This window comes from Dendrobates tinctorius, unplaced genomic scaffold, assembly GCF_039654945.1.
Source record: "Dendrobates tinctorius isolate UK_male_01 unplaced genomic scaffold, ASM3965494v1 ptg000231l, whole genome shotgun sequence".
NCBI lineage: Eukaryota > Metazoa > Chordata > Amphibia > Anura > Dendrobatidae > Dendrobates > Dendrobates tinctorius.
Genome location: NW_027361898.1, coordinates 23,265,800 through 23,284,810, shown reverse-complemented (window position 1 = coordinate 23,284,810; position 19,011 = coordinate 23,265,800). Strand labels below are relative to the sequence as shown.

Here is a 19,011-nt window from a genome sequence, read left to right as displayed (position 1 = left end):
TGGGGAAGAGAGGGGGTTTAGGCACACAGAGGCTTCCTGTTCTTTGTGCCCCGTACAGCCTGTCTAAGCGGCGTCATGGCACTTTGTTTCCGCCACTTTTAGCACCCTGGCGCCACTGTGGGGACCCGTTTGGCACTATTGTATGTCCTCCGCGGTCTCCCGCTCCGGCGGCCGCCGGCTGTAATCTAGGTCCCGGCTTCATTTTGGGCCTAGTGGAAGCGCTGACTCCGCCCCCCCTTCCTCTCGGCTTCGGGCGGGCCTTTTCCCGCCCGTTTCTCCTCTCGCCTCTTCCTGTGTGGCGTCAGGCTCCGCCCGCTATCCTCAGACTGTGGACGGGAGCCGCCGCCATATTGCTCCTCCGGGCCCCGCGTTTAGCTGAGAGTGGGCTTCCCGGTCTCTGGCCGCCCTCACAGCGCGCACGTTCTGCCCTGCGTATTCTGGCAGACGCCATTTTCCGGCTGTGGTACAGTGGAGCCGCATCCAGCTATGGGACCTGCCTGTCTCTACAGCCATGAAGTCTCATACAGGACATCTGCTGTAAGTAGCTGCACTGCAGACTGATCCCCCCCCCCCTCCTCTGCTCTCCTGTCCCCTAAGCTTCTGGCAGCGCTTAGTGGGATTGTTCTCATGTCTAACTCTAGGCCACTTCGTTCTCCTCCTATTCCTCCACTGTGGTCCTCTCCCACCATCCAGGAGCCCCCAGTTGACCCGGTCGTACAGTCCCTGGAGCCGTACAGTCACTAACTTGAAGGTTTTTCTGGAGCCGTACGGTCTCTGAAGTAACTGTACTCTAGAGCTGTACAGTCACTGACGTAATAGTACTCAAATTACTGGCATATTTGTAATCTTCTGCCGCGCAGTTTCTAGTGCATCAGTATGTCGGAGATCTGATTTTGTCACACGGTTGTTGTGTTTTTCGGCCATTACGGATTGGTGCCCTGATTTTCAGCAGAGCAAGTCTCAGCCATTGCTTCACATAAAGACGTTGGGGTCCTGTCATAGCAACTCCATATCTACGGCTCACAAGCACTCTCCCTTCAATTTTCTGCAGCCCCCTTCGGACGCTGGATTCATACTGCTATAAGCAGAACAGGGTGCTGCTTCTTTCTCTTCACGTCTCCAGTATTTGGGCCGGGCTTCTAGCTGAATAGAAGTCCGTGTTATCCGGCAATTGTCTGCTGTGGCTCAGTGGATAGAGAAGCTGACCACAACTCGCTGTTCCAGAAGTTGGAACCGTGGCGCACAACAGAGAGTAGTGTTTAGTCTCTTTCTGATCCCAGGCCTACTGTTCTACAGTCATAAGAATTGACTGGTCAGAATCTACTTTACTACAGACTTCGTGGCACGGCTTACTACGCGTGAAGCCATTATTCTGCCTAATGTCGTCAGGTATCCAGACCTAGACCGCAACACAGAAGCCGTTACTCTGCCTAATGTCGTCAGGTACCCAGTCCTATACCGCAATACAGAAGCCATTATTCTGCCTAATGCCGTCAGGTACCCAGACCTAGACCGCATCACAGAAGCCGTTATTCTGCCTAATGCCGCCAGGTTTTCAGACCTAGACCGCAGCCAGAAGCAGTTATTCGGCCTAATGCCATCAGGTATTCCGGCCTAGACCGCAACACATAAGCCGTTATTCTGCCTAATGTCGTCAGGTATCTAGGCCTAGACTGCCCCGGCAGCTAGGCTATATCCGCTATCCAGGCTTCAGACGCGGCGGGCGTGAGTAAGCAGGAGCCGAGATCCCGCGGCGGCATCACCTACCAGGTACAGTAGTTCAAACGGTTGTATTACTGTGGAGACGCGTCTGGGGTTGACTGCTTCAGTGGTACTGGTGTTCTGTACCGTATTCAGGTGAGTCAGACACTCTCGCCTTCAGGTTCTTCGTGTTCTATTGCAGCAGTACTCTATCCCTTATTGAGCACTTGAATAGTCCTCTATCAGACATGTTTAGTCAATACACGCCGTCTCTCTGGTAACTCAAACGTACCCGAGGCCATCAACTATACCGATCCGGCTATACTGTCCCGTTTTCTGGTGAGTCAGAAGCGTCCTCTCTCACATTCCTCACGGTCTTTTGCAGCCTTTACCTAAGCTCCCATCTAAAAGCCACTTGAGGTGAGGTGCCGGCATTTATTGCTCATAGCAGGCTACAGCCGCGGTTACAAGTCGCTTTCAGGTGAGTCAAAGACACCTCTCGGCTACATAGTTCATTGTCAATAACATCTGTGGTTTAACAGTTGAACGTAACCACTACCATGTCCAAACAGAACGGATCTCTGTCCCACAGTGCGGATCTTGGTAGCAACATATCTGGATACTCCACCTTCAGGTGGGTCAGACTTTCTCGGGTCAGGTACTGATGGTCGCGGTTTTACTGCGGCATGTTCTGTACCCTAAGTGTGAGTTGCACCACAGGAGTTTTTGCCAGAAGCTATCTTTACTGCCGGTGTAGTCCGCCTATCTTTAATGTTTGGCAAATAGTAGTTTATAAGTTCTAGCCTGCTTTAGGGGACTTCGAGCAACAAAACTACCATACGCTCCTTATCTGTCGAAACTTACCTATTCTTTCTTACAGACGCCGAGTAAAGCCTTCAGCAGCTCAGACATGGGTCTTCTGACCGTGACCGGGAAAAAGTATCCCACCTCACAGGAGTGGGATCTAACTCTGCGCAAGCATCGACCGGGGTAAAAAGCTGTTCCAGTCCTGGATCCAAGAATGAGTCTGGTGATAACGCGTTTCTTCCTTCGGCTAGTATTGTATCTTTTCACTGTTATCCTCAGGCACGTTTTGTCTTAGACTTAGGCTAGCAGGTCTACACACCGTAATCCCCTCCCTGCTCCAGAGGGTCCAGGATGGTTTCGGTCGTTTACATCGTCATACAAATTGACCTGCCTTTCGTCAGCCTAGTTGTCTTCTGGTGTCTATTTGATCTACCTAGAGCCAACTTTTCTTACAGTTATCATACTCCATGTTTTGCTTGAACTTTCCTTACTCGACTAATCACTTTTCTAAGTCCAACTACACTATTTTTGTCCATATCCACACTCATCCCGGGGTGCTGGATTTATCTCCCTTTGCATCTCAGTCATCCAGTAGTCTCCGTTCTACCTCCTTAGTGGAGCAATCAGTTGTCTCTTTATAGCCATCCTGAGCCTACATCGCGGCGATGAGATCCAGATTATCCCCTGGTTCTATTCAGTACGTTTTCAGTGTTTGGCTCTTTCGCAGGTTCTCAGTGGCCTGTTCTCAGGCCTCGTCATTTTCTCACAGAACGGCCTTCAGCCGTTTCCAAGCAAGAGGGCGCCTTAGTATATCTCTACTTCTGCGACTACGAACCCTACGGTTCCAAGTCTCCCACTACTACGGTCCTTCCTGTCCCAGAAGTGCATCCCTCAGATTTCACGGCAAATTCAACCTTGAAACCATCCGCCGCTTTATAGTGTCCTGTCTTAGTCTCCACTCGTGTTGCAAAGTTCTATAGACACGTGGCCTAGCTTGCTCATCAGAGCATTCTTGCTGGGGACCAGTCAGAAGATTTGATCGTCCTCACTGTCCAAAAAATTCCACTTGCATGGAAACATGGGTTTTCGCCTCATCGTTCCCTTCTAGGGGTTCATTTGGCTTTCGATCTCACGAGCGAAATTATCTCCAAACAAGTCCCTCACCAGCTTCCCGTTTCTTCCGGGTAGCTCCAATCGCTTAATTATTGGGGAGGTCACCGGAAGGACAAGCGCTTTCCTTCCTCAGGCTGAACCTCGTCGTACTTCAGCGCTTTTTCCTCAGCGTGCCTTTCCGGGATCTAGGATGGAGACCATCCTTTTTCTCAGGTGGAAATTTTTCTTCGTTCAGCATTTGCCTCCTGCGAATCGCATGATTTTTCCATGAAGCTCTTATCCAGGTCCTGATTTCTTCAGGGCTTTGGAGATATCTGCTTTTGCAACGTACGGGTTCATTTTCCTTTTCAGTTGGTAGCCTTCCCTTTCAGGCTCTCCACCACTCCTAGGGCGCCTCAGACTCTATAGCAGCTGTGGTACACTTCCTGTAGGTCAAGGGTCCACTCTACATCTCTCTAAATTCTCTCTCTTTCATCCGCCTCGAATTTTCCCTTCGTGGCGTGCTCTCATCAGGCTACCTGGCCACAGCAACGGTACTTATCAAGCTCGGGCTTGAGGTATAGAGGTCCTCTGGCCTTCAGGTCAGCGTCTGCTCGCGGATTCTGGTCGACATTAGTAGGGTTGCCGGCCCAGGAGGGACTGCGTTCTTTTCAGTACGACGCACACTGCCAGGGCAGTGCGTGTCCTCCTGGCGGTACTTTTTGGGCCTTCGTCTGGCTCCTCTGCAGTACGGTCATTGGTCCTCCACAGGTCCATAAGGTTTCTCACAACCCATGCCTAGCTTCGGCAAGTGCCGGTCGGGGTAAAGAAGACCTCGCAGGTGACGAGGGTGACTCCCTCGTCCTGATGGGGTTATTGGCTGTTCCCTCCCCTTGAGGACTGCTTTGGGACGTCCCATGGTTTCTGTGTCCCCCAATAAGGCGATAGAGAACAGGATTTTTTGTTGCTTACCGTAAAATCTGTTTCTCTGAGCCTTCATTGGGGGACACAGCACCCTCCCAAGTTGAACAGCACCATTTACTGTATAATATTGTTACTGTATGGATTTGTGTTTTCTGTTTTTATCCCGTTACAGATTGCTTCTCCTACTGCTTTCTCACTAACTGAGCATCCTACTTCCTGTCGGTGGGGTGTACACTGCGGAGGAGGAGCTAACTTTTTTATTTGCATAGTGTCAGCCTCCTAGTGGCAGCAGCATACACCCATGGTTTCTGTGTCCCCCAATGAAGGCTCAGAGAAACAGATTTTACGGTAAGCAACAAAAAATCCTGTTATTTTTCGCTAACTAAGGGGGTGATAACAGGGGGTTTGATTTACTATTTATGGCGGGTTTTTATGTTTGGCAGCTGTCATACGCTAAAAGACGCTTTTTATTGTAAAAAGTTTTTGTATCACCACATATTGAGAGCTATAATTTTTACGTATTTTGACCCACTGAGTCATGTGAGGTCTTATTTTTTGCGGGATGAGTTGACGTTTTTATTGATCTCATTTTCGGGCACGTGACATATTTTGATTGCTTTTTAATCAGATTTTTGGGACGCAGACTGACCAAAAACCAGCGTTTCATGAATTTCTTTTGGGGGGTGCGTTTACACCGTTCCGCGTGCGGTAAAATTGATAAAGCGGTTTTTTTCTTCGGGTTGGAACGGTTACAGCAATACCTCATTTATGTTTTTTTATGTTTTGGCGCTTTTATGCAATGAAAACTATTTTATATAAAAAATAATTATTTTTGCATCGCATTATTCTGCGAGCTATAACTATTTTTTCGCTGATGACGCTGTATGGCGGCTCGTTTTTTGCGGGACAAGATGACGTTTTCAGCGGTACCATGGATATTTATATGCGTCTTTCTGATCGCACGTTATTGCACTTTTTGTTCGGCGGTATGATAAATTATTTTTTGCTTCGTTTTTTATTTTTAATTTTTAAGGGGTTCGCTAAAGGGGTTAACTAATGGGACAGTTTTATAGGGCAGGTCGTTACAGACGCGGCGATACCAAATATGTGTACTTTTGTTTTTTTTCTTTATTTCCAAAAAATGAATTTGGGAATTTTTTTCTAATTTATTTAGCGTTTTTTTTTTTAAATTATTTTTCACGCTTTTTTTAAAAAAATTTTTTTTTAAACTTTATTAGGTTGTCCCAGGGGGGACATCACTGTCCTGTGACAGACCGCTGATCTGTCACATCACAGATCACTGTGACAGATCAGCGATCTGTCACAGGCATAGACGCAGACTTCCTCATGCCTGCGCTTTGCAGACACTGAGGAAGTCAGCTCCCTACAGGCCCCCCGAAGGTCCCCGTCGCCATCTTGGATCCGGGGACCTGTAGGGAAAGAGACCCCCGCAGCAGCACTGCACATTGCGCTGCTGTGGGGGGCTCAGGGAAGCACGGAGGGAGCCCCCTCCCTGCCGATGCTTCCCTTTAACCCCCGGTACACCGCGATCGTGTTTGACACATTGTGCCGGGTGCCAGCTGTGATAATCAGCTGACACCCGGCCGCGATCAGCGGCGCTCACCAAGTGGGCGCCGCTGATCGCATTAAAAGTAATATTCCGTCCATGGGACTTAGGGCCCAGGTCACATGGACGGAATATTACGTCCAATGTAGTAAAGGGGTTAAAGAAGCACTTCTCCCATAAAAATTTTTATACTCTGAATATATTGCAATCATCATATTATATGGCAGTGTACACAATTGCTCATTTTGCCTTTCTACCCAGACAATTCTTCTCTTTGCTCTATGTAGAAACAGGAAGTCTCCTGTCCCTGCACGAGTCATCCCATTGTTCAACTCCTGACACAGCTACTCCCTCCTCCCCTTGCCAGGGACTTTTGCAGTGATGACTCATGACTTGTGTAGACAAAGTTGACCCCGTTTCTCCATAGAGCTTAGAAGGATTCAGCTAGTCAGTAGAGTTGAGCGACTTTGGTTGGATCGGGTTTCATGAAACAAAATTTGAGTTGGATGAAACTGGTCCGACTAGGGCAAAAAAAAGTCGGAGTTTCGTCCGAAACCTGACCCCAATGCAAGTCAATGGGAAAAGGAGATTTTTGTTTACTCACTGTAAAATCTCTCTTAGCCTTTAATTGGGGGACACAGAACCGTGGGTGTTATGCTGCTGTCCACTAGGAGGCGACACTATGCATAATCTGAAAAAGATTAACTTTGGCTCCTCCTCTGCAGTATACACCCCTGGATGGCGTCAGCCTTCTCCTGTTTTGTGCAAAAGCATTAGGAGGAATATACCAGAAACATAACCATGCCAGTAAAAAAGGCTACTATAAACAAGCTCAAACAACAATATGAGAACCCAACCGTAACAACGACCCGCAAGGGCAACAGGGTGGGAGCTGTCCCCCCCCAATTAAAGGCTAAGAGAAAGATTTTACGTTGAGTACACAAAAGTCTCTTTTACTCTGTCGCCTTATTGGGGGACACAGAACCGTGGGACGTCCCAAGGCAGTCCCTGGGTGGGAAGCAGTGGACGAATATTGTGCTGACAGTCCCCTAGACTTGGGGTACTGCCGCCTGCAGGACCCGTCTACCCAGGCTCGCATCCGCTGAGGACTGGGTATGCACTCTGTAGTGTTTTGTAAATGTGTGCAGGCTAGTCCAAGTGGCTGCCTTACACACTTGATGTGCTGAGGCTTGATGCCGAATGGCCCAAGAGGCCCCTACCGCCCGCGTAGAGTGTGCCGTGATACCGGCCGGAAGGGGAGAATTGTTGAGGCGGTAAGCCTCTTGAATGGTGGACTTGATCCACCTAGCAAGGGTGGCTTTGGAAGCCGGTAGGCCCTTGCGAACTCCTTCTGGAAGAAGGAAAAGTGAATCAGACTTCCGGAAGGGAGCAGTCCTAGACACGTAAATACGCAATGCCCTGACAAGGTCAAGCGTATGCAGAGCCTTCTCTACCCTATGAACAGGAGCCGGGCAAAGAGGCGGTAGTGATATTTCCTCATTGAGGTGGAAGCTGGACATGACCTTCGGAAGGAAGGATGGTACTGTACGGAGAACCACCTTGTCCTGATGAAAAACCAGGAAGGTTTTCAGACACCCTGCGTAGCGAGGTGATTGCCAACAGGAAAACCACTTTCTGTGATAGAAAGCGGAGTGAGACCACCCTAAGGGGTTCAAAAGGAGGTGACTGTAGTGCTGTCAAGACCAGGTTGAGGTCCCACGTCTCCAACGGACGTTTGTAGGGGGGAACCAATCGGGAAACCCCTTGGAGAAAAATCTTCACTTGCGGCTTGTTAGCAATACGCCTCTGAAAAGAGCACTGAAAGCGCTGTCACCTGGCTCTTCAGCGAGCCCAGGGATAGCCCGGCGTCCAGGCCTGACTGAAGGAAACCGAGGACCTTTGGAAGAGAATAGGGAAGTGGGATCAGCCCATGAGATTCGCACCATGTGAAGAAAACCTTCCAGGTACGATAGTAAATCCTGGCTGAAGTTGGCTTTCGAGCCCTGATCATGGTTTTAACGACGTCCGGTGAAAAACCTGCTTGGGTCAAAACCCAGGTCTCAATGGCCACGCCGTCAAATTGAGAGCCCCTGAGTTCTGGTGGAAGAACGGGCCTTGTGACAGAAGGTCGGGACGTGTGGGGAGACGCCAGGGAGCGTCTGCTGTGAGTTGCACGACGTCGGCGTACCATGTACGCCTGGGCCAGTCTGGAGCGATCAGAATGGTGGGAACACCCTCTTGTTTGATCTTCCTCAGGACTCTGGAGATCAGGGGGAGGGGTGGAAAAATGTACAGAAGCTGGAACTGGGTCCAGTCCTGAACCAGGGCATCTGCTCCGAGCGACCGCAGATCGCGCGTCCTGGCCATGAAATTGGGAACCTTGGCATTGAGATGGGATGCCATCAGATCCACGTCCGGGGTCCCCCAACGATGACAGATCTGACAGAAAACTTCGGGATGGAGAGACCACTCCCCCCAAGTCCATTCCTTGTCGGCTGAGATAGTCGGCTTCCCAGTTGTCCACACCCGGAATGTGGACCGCGGAGAGTACTGACCTTGCAGCCTCCGCCCATTGTAGGATACGTGTTACTTCGGTCATCGCCTGGATGCTGCGGGTGCCGCCTTGATGGTTCATGTATGCCACTGCCGTGGCATTGTCCGACTGTACTCTGATATGAGAGTCTGCTAGCAAGTGATGGAAGGCTTTCAACGCCAGGAAGATGGCCCGAATTTCCAGGATGTTGATGGGCATGGCCGCTTCCATTGGTGACCACCTGCCTTGCGCTCTGTGATGTAGGTGCACTGCGCCCCAACCCGTAAGGCTTGCGTCGGTGGTCAAAACCTTCCATTGACCGGAGAGAAAGGATTTTCCCCTTGCAAGCGAGGTTGGCTCGAGCCACCAGTGCAGGGACCTCCTGGTGTTTGCTGATAACCGGAACTCCCTGTCGAGGGAGAACGTATTCCTGTCCCAGGACTTGAGGATGGCCAGTTGAAGGGGTCTGAGGTGAAACTGGGCAAATGGTACCGCCTCCATTGCTGCTGCCATCCTGCCAAGTACTCTCATGGCATACCGGAGAGATTTGGGGGACTTGCAGAGGAGTGTGTGAACTCCTAGACGGAGAGCCAGTGCCTTGTCCCTGGGGAGAATCACCAGACCCTTGGAGGTGTCGAATAGCATCCCCAGGAAAGTCAGAGACTGACTCGGGGTAGTCGAGGACTTCTGTAAATTGACTAACCATCCCAGGCGCCTCAAGAGTGTCGACCATGATCGAGACGTTGACCTCGCAGTCCTTGAGGGTGGGGGCCTTGATGAGAAGGTCATCCAGGTATGGAACGACTACTATGCCTCTGGAGTGCAGAACGTCCATGGTAGCTGCCATGACTTTGTAAATGTTCTGGGAGCCGTGGCGAGACCGAACGGGAGGGCCACAAACTGGTAATGGTCTTGGTTGATTGCGAATCTGAGAAACCTCTTATGGTCGGGAGCAATCAGTATATGCAGGTATGCGTCCTGTATGTCTATGGAGGCGAGATATTCTCCTTTTTCCATGGACGCAACGATTGACCGGAGGGATTCCATGCGGAAGTGACAAACTCGAACATACTTGTTGAGTTGCTTGAGGTCTAGTATGGGTCAGACGCTGCCTCCCTTCTTGGGCACCACGAACAGGTTGGAGTAGAACCCTTGGAAGCGCTCTTCTGCTGGGACTGGCACTATGACTTCTGCTTGCAGGAGGGAAGAAACCGTTTGACGGAAGGCCTGAGCTTTGAGCGGGGATTTTGGAGGGACAGAGGGAAAAATGATAATTACTTACCGGTAATTTGATTTTCCAGAGCCATGACAGCACCGCACATGAGAGAAGGTACCCGCCCCCAGGAAACCTGTAGCAGAGACATAAGAAGGGGGGGCAGCACCTCTCCCCTCAGTTTGTTTCAGAGTATGCAAGGTAACCGCCTTATTAGTTTACATACATGTTATATGACAGCGCTACTAATATTTCCCTTTTCCTTTAAATACATGTCTATATACATATATCTACACATCCAGATATAATTAAAAACCTCTGGTGCACCACACAACCATCACCAAGATAGGGCAGGAACAATGCGGTGCTGTCATGGCTCTGGAAAATCACATTACCGGTAAGTAATTATCATTTTTTCCCTTCCCCATGACAGCACCGCACATGAGAGGAAAGATAGAATAGACTCCTAGGGTGGGACAACAGCAGACAACACTTTTCTCCCAAAGGCCAGATTTGAGGGCCCTAGGTCTAGTCTATAGTGTCGGAAGAAAGTGGATGGTGATGACCATACTGCTGCCTTACAGATCTGCTCAACTGAAGCATTTGCCCTTTCAGCCCAGGACGTGGCTATGGCTCTTGTAGAGTGAGCTGTTACACCCAGTGGGGGAGTCTGGTTTGAAGAAGAGTAAGCTAGTGCAATACCCATACGAAGCCATCGTGCAATCGTTGACTTTGAAGCTTTTTTTTACCCCTGTTTGTCCCCTGAAAGGAGACAAAAAGGGCTGAAGACTGTCGCCATGGTTTTGAGGCTTCTATATATTGAAGCAGGCAACGTCTGACATCTAAACAATGGAAGGTTTCCTCTCCCTGGGATTTGGGTTTCGAACAAAACGAGGGCAAAATTATCTCCTGCTCCCTGTGGAATTTGGAATTTACCTTTGGTAGGAAGGCTGGATCAGTTTTTATGATCACTCTATCATCCAAAAAGGTGGTATATGGTGGATTTACAGATATGGCCTGCAGCTCGCAAACACGACGAGCTGAGGTTAGGGCCACCAGGAGTACTGTTTTTAGTGTCAGCGCCTTTATTGGGAAGGAAGCAATCGGTTCGAATGGAGATGCTGTCAGTGCCCTTAATACTAAATTTAGATCCCAGGGAGCTACCTTAGGTGTTAATTTTGTGGGCCTGGATGTGAAGGAGGCCCGAATGAATCTATAGATCCATGGGTGATCTGCCAGTTTTTGATCAAACAATGCACCCAGGGCCGATACCTGCACTTTTAAGGTGCTTGTGGATAGTCCTTTTTCCAGCCCTTTCTGGAGGAACTCTAGGATCTCCTTTATTGGTATTTTCTGGGCTGTTCTAGTCAATTGTCGGCCTGTGAACTGTAAGAATTTTTCCCAAATTTTTTGGTATTTTCTTGAAGTTACCTCCTTCCTGCTAGCGAGCAGGGTGGTTACTAACGGGACTGAGAACCCTTTTGCTAGAAGGAGTCCCCTCTCAAGTTCCACGCAGTGAGGTGCAGCCCGTGAACTCTGGGGTGTTCCACTGGGCCCTGGTATAGCGGATTCGGGGTATCTGGGAGGATCCATGGGTCCGAGATAGACATGCGTCTGAGCCATGTGAACCATGCCCTTTTCGGCCAGAAGGGCGCAATCAGGATTATTCGAGCTTTTTCCTGCCGGATCTTTTTTAAGACTACTGGAATCAATGCCAACGGGGGGGAACGCATATGCCAGGTGAAATTTCCACCGGTGTAGTAGCGAATCCACCCCCTCTGGCCGCTCTCTTGGATTTAGGGAGTAGAACCTGTCCACTTTCCGATTTTCCCTGGTGGCAAACAAGTCTACTTCTGGTGTGCCCCAGGCAGCGCAGATTTCCCCAAATATTTTTTGACTTAGGGACCATTCTCCCTGGTGTAGTACATGACGGCTTAAATAATCGGCCAGATAATTGTCTGCCCCCTATAAATGTGTACCCGATAAGGATAGAATATTGTTTTCTGCCCAAGCAAATAATTCCCTGGCCTCTGCCATAAGGGTTGCCGACCTTGTACCCCCTTGTCTGTTTATGTATGCTATGACCGTGCTGTTGTCGGATAATATGGTGACATGTTTCCCTTGTACTTTTCACTTTACCAGGGGAAGGGCTCGCCTTACGGCTGCCAGTTCTTTTAGATTTGAGGATGCCTCCCTCATTTCGGGTTCCCACTGGCCCTGTAGGGTTTTTTTCCCTATGTGTGCCCCCCAACCACTCGGACTTGCATCCGTGGTCAATACCACCAAGTTTTGAGTCGTCCAGGGCACTGCTCTGTTTAGGTTTTCGGTGCTCAGCCACCGTTTTAGGGACTCCTGCACTTGAGGGGAGAGGATAATCTCCCGATCTAGATTGGAAGGACTCTTCTCCTGCTCGGACAGGATCTGCCATTGTAGTTCTCTCGTATGGCTTTGTGCCCACCGGACCGCTGGAATTGTCGCTGTTAACGTGCCCAGGAGCGACATTGCCTCTCTTACTGGTATGGCTCGACCAGACTGTATCCGTTGTATTTTTTTTTTGTGGATAGCTCCAATTTCCCTTCCTGGAAGGCTGCACTGTTTTAATGAGTCCAACTGAATTCCCAGGAATTCTTGTGACTGTACTGGAGTTAATTTGGATTTTTTCAGATTGATAATCCAGCCTAACCTGGTTAATATCTCCAGGACCCTTGTAACTGCATTTTCGCAGTTTTCCCTGCTGTTTGCTATAACCAGGAAATCGTCCAGATAAGGTACTAACAGGATATTTTCCCTTCTTATAAAGGACGCTACTTCCCCGATGATTTTCGTAAATATACGCGGGGCTACTGATACCCCGAAGGGTAGGCACCGGTACTGTAGATGAGTGGGGATTTGAGCAATCTCTACTACCAGTCTCAGATATTGTTGGTGTTCTTCCCATATTGGGACATGGTAATAGGCATCAGTAAGATCTATTACTGCCATTTAGCAACCTGGGTCGAGTAGTTTTACTGCTGACCCCAAGGTCTCCATTTTGAATTTTTCTGTTCTGATATATTGGTTCAGGGCTTTGAGATTGAATATTGTTCTTAGTGACCCATCTGGTTTTGGCGTGAGGAACAGAGTACTGTAAAACCCTTTCCTGGTACTTTTATAAGTACCTCTTTTTGAATGAGGAGCTGGATCTCCTTTTCTAATGTAGCCTGATTCTTCTTGGCTACCCGGGTCACTTTTAGTCTCTGAGGAGGAAGGGTTAGAAAACTGAGTCGTAGGCCCTCGGCCAACAGGTTGGTTACCCACTTTGAGGTGGGCAATGCTACCCACTGATGGACAAAGAATCAAAAGCCTTCCCCCAACCGCCCTGGCGTCATTGCTTGGTATCGGGTCTCGGGGTGGTTCTACTAAAGAGGAAACCTCTCTCCTTCCTTCCCCTCCAGGGCCTACCCCGCGTGGTTCTATCGTCTGGCCGCCCTCGGCTCTCTCTCTATTCCCTGTTCCACGAAAGGACGAGTGAGCCTCAGTCCACCGACGCCTAGGGAAGGGGGTTGGAAACCGTTTTTTCTTATCTGATGCTTTTTCCAAAATTTCGTCCAGTGCTTTTCCAAATAAGTATTGGCCGTCACAGGGGACGGCACAGAGTTTAACTTTTGACTGGAAATCTGCAGACCAGTTTAACCAAAAGTTCTCTGCGGCCTGAATTAGAAAGGGCGCATGCACGGGCAGCACCTCGGACGAAATCTACTGCGGCGTCAGCCAGGAATCCTGCTGCTTTCTGTAGGAAAGGTATTGCCTCCAGCAGTGTCTCCCTTGGGCATTTATTCTTAATTTGGTCACTTAATTCGTCTAACCACCTGACCATAGCACGTGCCGTACAAGTGGCAGCCACCCCTGGTTTAAACGACCAAGCTGATGCTTCCCAAGCAGCTTTTAGAAAAGCATCTGCTTTCTTGTCAAGGGGGTCTTTTAGGGCGCCCATATCTTCAAATGGCAATGCTATCCCTTTGGATGTACTAGCAATGGCGGCATCTAGTCTGGGCGCCTTTTCCCATTTATCGCATACCTCCTCATCAAACGGGTATTTTCGTTTGAGCGCCTGCGGTATGGACATTTTTTTGTTGGGTTTTTTCCACACTCTCTCGATTAAATTTAGCAGGTTATCATGGAAGGGAAAAACCCTTCGCTTTTTCCCCTCAAGATTGCTAAACATAGCATCTTGAATTGATTTAGGCTCTTTTGGTGTCTCAAGTCCCATTGTGGACCTTACAAGTTTTAGCAATTTCCCAATGTCCTCAGATAGAAAATATAGACGCCCCTTTTCCTCGTCCGAGGAGTCTAGGTCTGAATCCGAGGCCCCTATCTCCCCTTGCTCTTCCTCAGACTCAATATCAGTAGTTATCTCTGTGGGAGGTAGTGGGGGCAGGGGTGAGGCAGGCGTTATATCGGTGCTGTGTGTGGCCTGCTCTTATTTCCTCTTTCACAGTCGACTTTACTTGATCCCGGATCATAGCTTTAATGCTTTGGAGCAGGGATGGTGACTCTTCGGCCACTGTCTTTTTAATGCACGAGCGACAGTCGCTTGTCATACGTTTTAGCTAGGGCCTTTTTACATAACGCACATTCTTTGTTCTTTTGTTTGGATGTGGCCTTTCCCTACAGAAAACATACACAGGGTCTTTGTTAATATATTGTGCTGCCTTACAAAGGCACTCACCCGGCCCTCAGGGTACCCCCCTGCAGCTGGTGGCTTTTCCTCCTGGACTTGCTCTCCAACTTCAGGATCCATTTCGTTCTGCTGCTGGCTATACGTGGAGCCTGTGTGCAGCCTCTCTGGGATAAGTGGCGTCTGCAGCGACTCACTTCTTATGGAGGAGCGGTGCGCGCTTCTGGGACTGCTCCCGCCCGGAAGTGCCCAGTACACCGCTCCCCCGGCGTGTGACGTCACTTCCGGTGCGACTCCGGAAGCCGTCGCCACTCAATCGGCGCCAGCGTCATGGTGGCCACGCCTCCCCTGGCCCTGCCTCCCACTGGAGCGGCCGCCGGGGAGTCACAGGAGGACGCCATTTGCAGCGCCCACAAGCTGGGCTGACAGGCGCGCGACCGCGCCCCCTGCCGCTCTCTACCCCCGGACCTCGGCCTCCCGACCGGATCATCAGAGGGGGATCCCTCAAGGTACCGCTCTGCCCCAGGCACCCGCAAGAAACAGGAAACCAAACTGAGGGGAGAGGTGCCGCCCCCCTTCTTATGTCTCTGCTACAGGTTTCATGGGGGCGGGTACCTTCTCTCATGTGCGGTGCTGTCATGGGGAAGGGAAGAAAACCTGTGCGGTGGGCTGGTAGTAAACTCGATTTTGTATCCTGAAGACACTATTTCCTTGACCCACTTGTCTTCTCTAATAGGCAGCCAGACCTGCTGAAAGAGTAGCAGTCGTCCGCCTACAAGTGGGGTGTCTTCCAGAGGGCATGAGTCAAGATGAGGGAAAAGTCTGAGGTTTTCCTCCTTTAGATTTTGCCTGGCTTGCCTTTGACTGCCAGTTCCTGTCCGGCCTCTGTGCCGCACGTGTGTTGTCTCTGCGGGGGGAACGATTACGGTTTTGTGCTGGGCGTGAGACGGACCAGCCTGAAGAATTCCGAAAGGATTGGAAATGAGATTGATTACGTTTTTTTAAACGTGCGTTTTGGTCTTAGTTGAGGGAGGGAAGTACTTTTGCCCCCGGTAGCATTGGATATCATTGTATCCAGCTTTTCACCAAAAAGACGGCCACTGAAGTACAGGATATTTGTTAGGGACATTTTTGAGGCCGCATCCGCTTTCCATGCTCTTAGCCGAAGAATACACCGAATTGTGATGGCGTTTGATGCTATTCCCGCTATCCCTCTTGCAGAGTCCAACGCTGCATGGACCAGGTACTCTGCCACTACTGCAATTTGCACCGCCTGGTCCGCCAGCTGAGGATTTGAAGCTTGAAGGCCTTGGCTGCCCAAACTGAAGCAAATGCGGGAGCCAGAGAGGCACCTGCCGCTTCAAAGATTGAACGAGCCATGCGTTCTATTTGTCTGTCTGCTGTGTCCTTGAGGGTTGAACTGTCCGGCAGCTAGAGAAGCGTTTGTGCTTCTAGTCTAGTCTAGAGACTGGAGGGTCCACTTCAGGCAGATCTGTCCAATGCTTGGTGTCTTTCTGTGGAAAGGGGTACCTTGCTTCCAAATACTTGCGATTGGCGAATTTTTTCTCATGCTGCGAAAAATGCTTAGAAAGGATTTTTTGAAATTCCGGGTGATTAGGGAAGACCTTCGATGGTTTCTGAACACTTTCAAAGGAAATCTTGTGTTCTGGTGCTTCCGGGGTTGGATCTGAAATGTCCAGCACCCGAAGGATGGAAGAGACGATATCCTCAACTATAGCAGTATTGCTAGGGGGACAAGGGAGCAAAACGTTCTCTTTCGCTATTTGAATTGGAGTCACATATGCCCTCTGAGTCTTGCGCATCGCTAAGGAGCTCCCTAGCGGGCGAACTAGAGCGGAGGTTTCCCGTGGTCTGGGATCGTTGTGGAGATCCGCATTGTCTTTATCAGGGGACGGCCTCGGTGACTTGAGGCCACTGTGTCTTTCCCTGGAGGGGGAAGACTTATTGCTATGTGAGGACGCAGATGAACGCAACCTGTGGGTCCGCTTACACCTCGAACTGTCGGAAGCGCCCTGTTCATGAGACCGGACGTCCCTTTGCTGGGTAACGTTCATAGCAGAGACATGACCCTGCAGAGCCTGCAGTAATGTGGAGGTCAGGTTATCTATAGACTGTGTCATAGACTGCGACATCTGAGTCGCCCATTCCGGCGCAGTAGCGGACGCAGAAGCGTTGGTATGGACTTCTTGGGGTTCTGATCCTGTTTTCTGGGTACAATCCCGGCAGTGCGGGTACGTGCTGCCGCTGGGGAGAGTGGCCTTGCAGGCTGTGCAGACTGCATAAAAGCAGTCTTGCCTGGTTCTTTTCCTTGAGCCCGACATAGTACCTAGGCTGATTAGTGGAGGCCCTACAGGGGTATCTACGCAGAGGAAAGGAGTAGGAGAGCGCTATAGGTTAAAGGAATTCACAGCTGAGTACAAAGAACCCAGCTGTGATCTTACCCCACCGGTGCTCCCCCTTAGGTCCAGCGCTGATAAGTCCCATGTCCTGTGCCCCCCAGAGACTGGTGTGCTGCCTTCCTTCAGGTGCAGCAAGATGGCCACCAAATTCTGAGGTGGAGAGGGAAGGGGGCGGAGAGCTGGAAAAGGGCTCGCTGAGCTATGTAAAAGCGCGCCCTTCCTGCCTCGATCCGCCCCTTCTATGACACTGCAGTGTCATTTTCGTCATCCGGGGGGCGGCGACTTCGGCTAGGCCGAAGCCGCAGCCTAAATTTGAGGTCTCCTGCCCAGCAGGGCTCCAGGACGGCGCGGTCGTATTTAAACCAGACCCCCCCCAGAATGAAAGGAAGGCTGGCGGTGGGCCATGCGCGTGACTGGGGCCCTGTGGAGGGTCCCTTTGGGGCGCTTGTAGCTACTGCCGCCGCAGAGACCTGGGCACAGGGAGCCCGGTCTCTGATAAGTGTCGTGCCTTTCTGCACCTCCCGCGGTCCCAAAAGGAGCCCACAGGTGGACTGGGGTCTCTGGTGCCTGGTATAGGTCCTGCCTGCGGTGTCTCAACCTAATACCCCCAGAGGGGGATTAGGGAGGGTGCTGCTGTCACAGTCAGGGGGCTTCATCGTCGCCTCGACCTCGACCCAGAGCCGAACGGAACTGAGGAAGGAGGGGGGTCTCTACCTCGAACCAGTACCCGAGGGACTGGGGAGGGAGCGACATGGGGAATAGCCACCTCGACCTCAACCGGGTACCCCTAATGGGGACCAAGGAGGGAGCCATGCCGGGAGTCTCGCTGGAGACTCGCTTTTCTTCATCTGTAGTCCTTTGGAAAAAAAATCCAGGAAAAAGACGGAGTAAAAAAAAATTTTTAGGTGTGCCTCCTGCGACACTAAGCAAAAACTGGAGAAGGCTAACGCCGTCCAGGGGTGTATACTGCAGAGCAGGAGCCAAAGTTAATCTTTTTCAGATTATGCATAGTGTCGCCTCCTAGTGGACAGCAGCATAACACCCACGGTTCTGTGTCCCCCAATAAGGCGACACAGTAATAAAAGTCAGCATTGAGCGGATGACATTCATCCACTAAATGCCAACTTTTATTCCCCATTGACTTGCATTGGAGTTGGGTTTCGAACGAAACTCCGACTTTTTTTTGCCCTAGTCGGACCAGTTTCATCCACCTCAAATTTTGTTTCATGAAACCCGATCCAACCAAAGTCGCTCAACTCTACTAGTCAGTTTTTAATCACATGTCATCATAGACCTAATGGAAAACAAACAAATTAACTGGGTAGAAAGGCAAAATGAACAATTGTAAGTATGCAGTGCCATATAATACGATTGCAATATATTAAGAGGATAAAAACTTTTATGGGAGGGCTTCTTTAATCAACATTGAATTACGTGTGATGCATGAAGCGTGATTGCATTGTGTGATGCAGCAGAAAAAAAGGCAAACAATTCTGGGATGCATTAACAGATGCATAGAGTCTAGATCATGTGAAGTAATTATCCCCTCTATTCCTTTGGTTGGGCCTCATCTGGAATACTGTGTCCAGTTTTGGGCAGAGGATTTGGGAATGTTTAGCTTGCAAAAAGACTGAGAGGAGACTTAATAGCGGTCTACAAATATCTGAAGGGATGTCACTGTAGAGGGATCATCGTTCTAATTTGCACATGGAAACAGGAGAAGCAATGGGATGAAACTGACTGGGAGGAGACACAGGTTTGATATTAGAAAAAACTTTTTGACAGTTAGGTTGATCAGTGAGTGGAACAGGCTGCCACGAGAGGTGGCGAGTTCTCCTTCAATGTAAGTCTTCAAACAGAGGCTGGACAGACATCTGTCTTGAGATGGTTTAGTGAATCCTGCACCGAGCAGGGGGTTGGACACGATGACCCTGGGGGTCCCTTCCATCTCTAACATTTTATGATTCTACTAAAGTTACCTGGTATATCAGTAAAATGGCTAGGCTACTGTAGGTTTGTTGATAAATGTCAAAAACTAGATAAAAATACTTTTTACAAAAATTACTACAAAAAAATTAGCACAAATTAATATTTGTT

At 49.9% G+C, this 19,011-nt stretch overlaps 1 protein-coding gene across 3 annotated transcripts in view; it reads right to left on the bottom strand.

Annotated features, from left to right (window-relative positions):
- Positions 1-19,011, bottom strand: part of OGT (O-linked N-acetylglucosamine (GlcNAc) transferase) — a 118,371-nt gene that overhangs the window by 9,574 nt on the left and 89,786 nt on the right. The window lies entirely within an intron of this gene.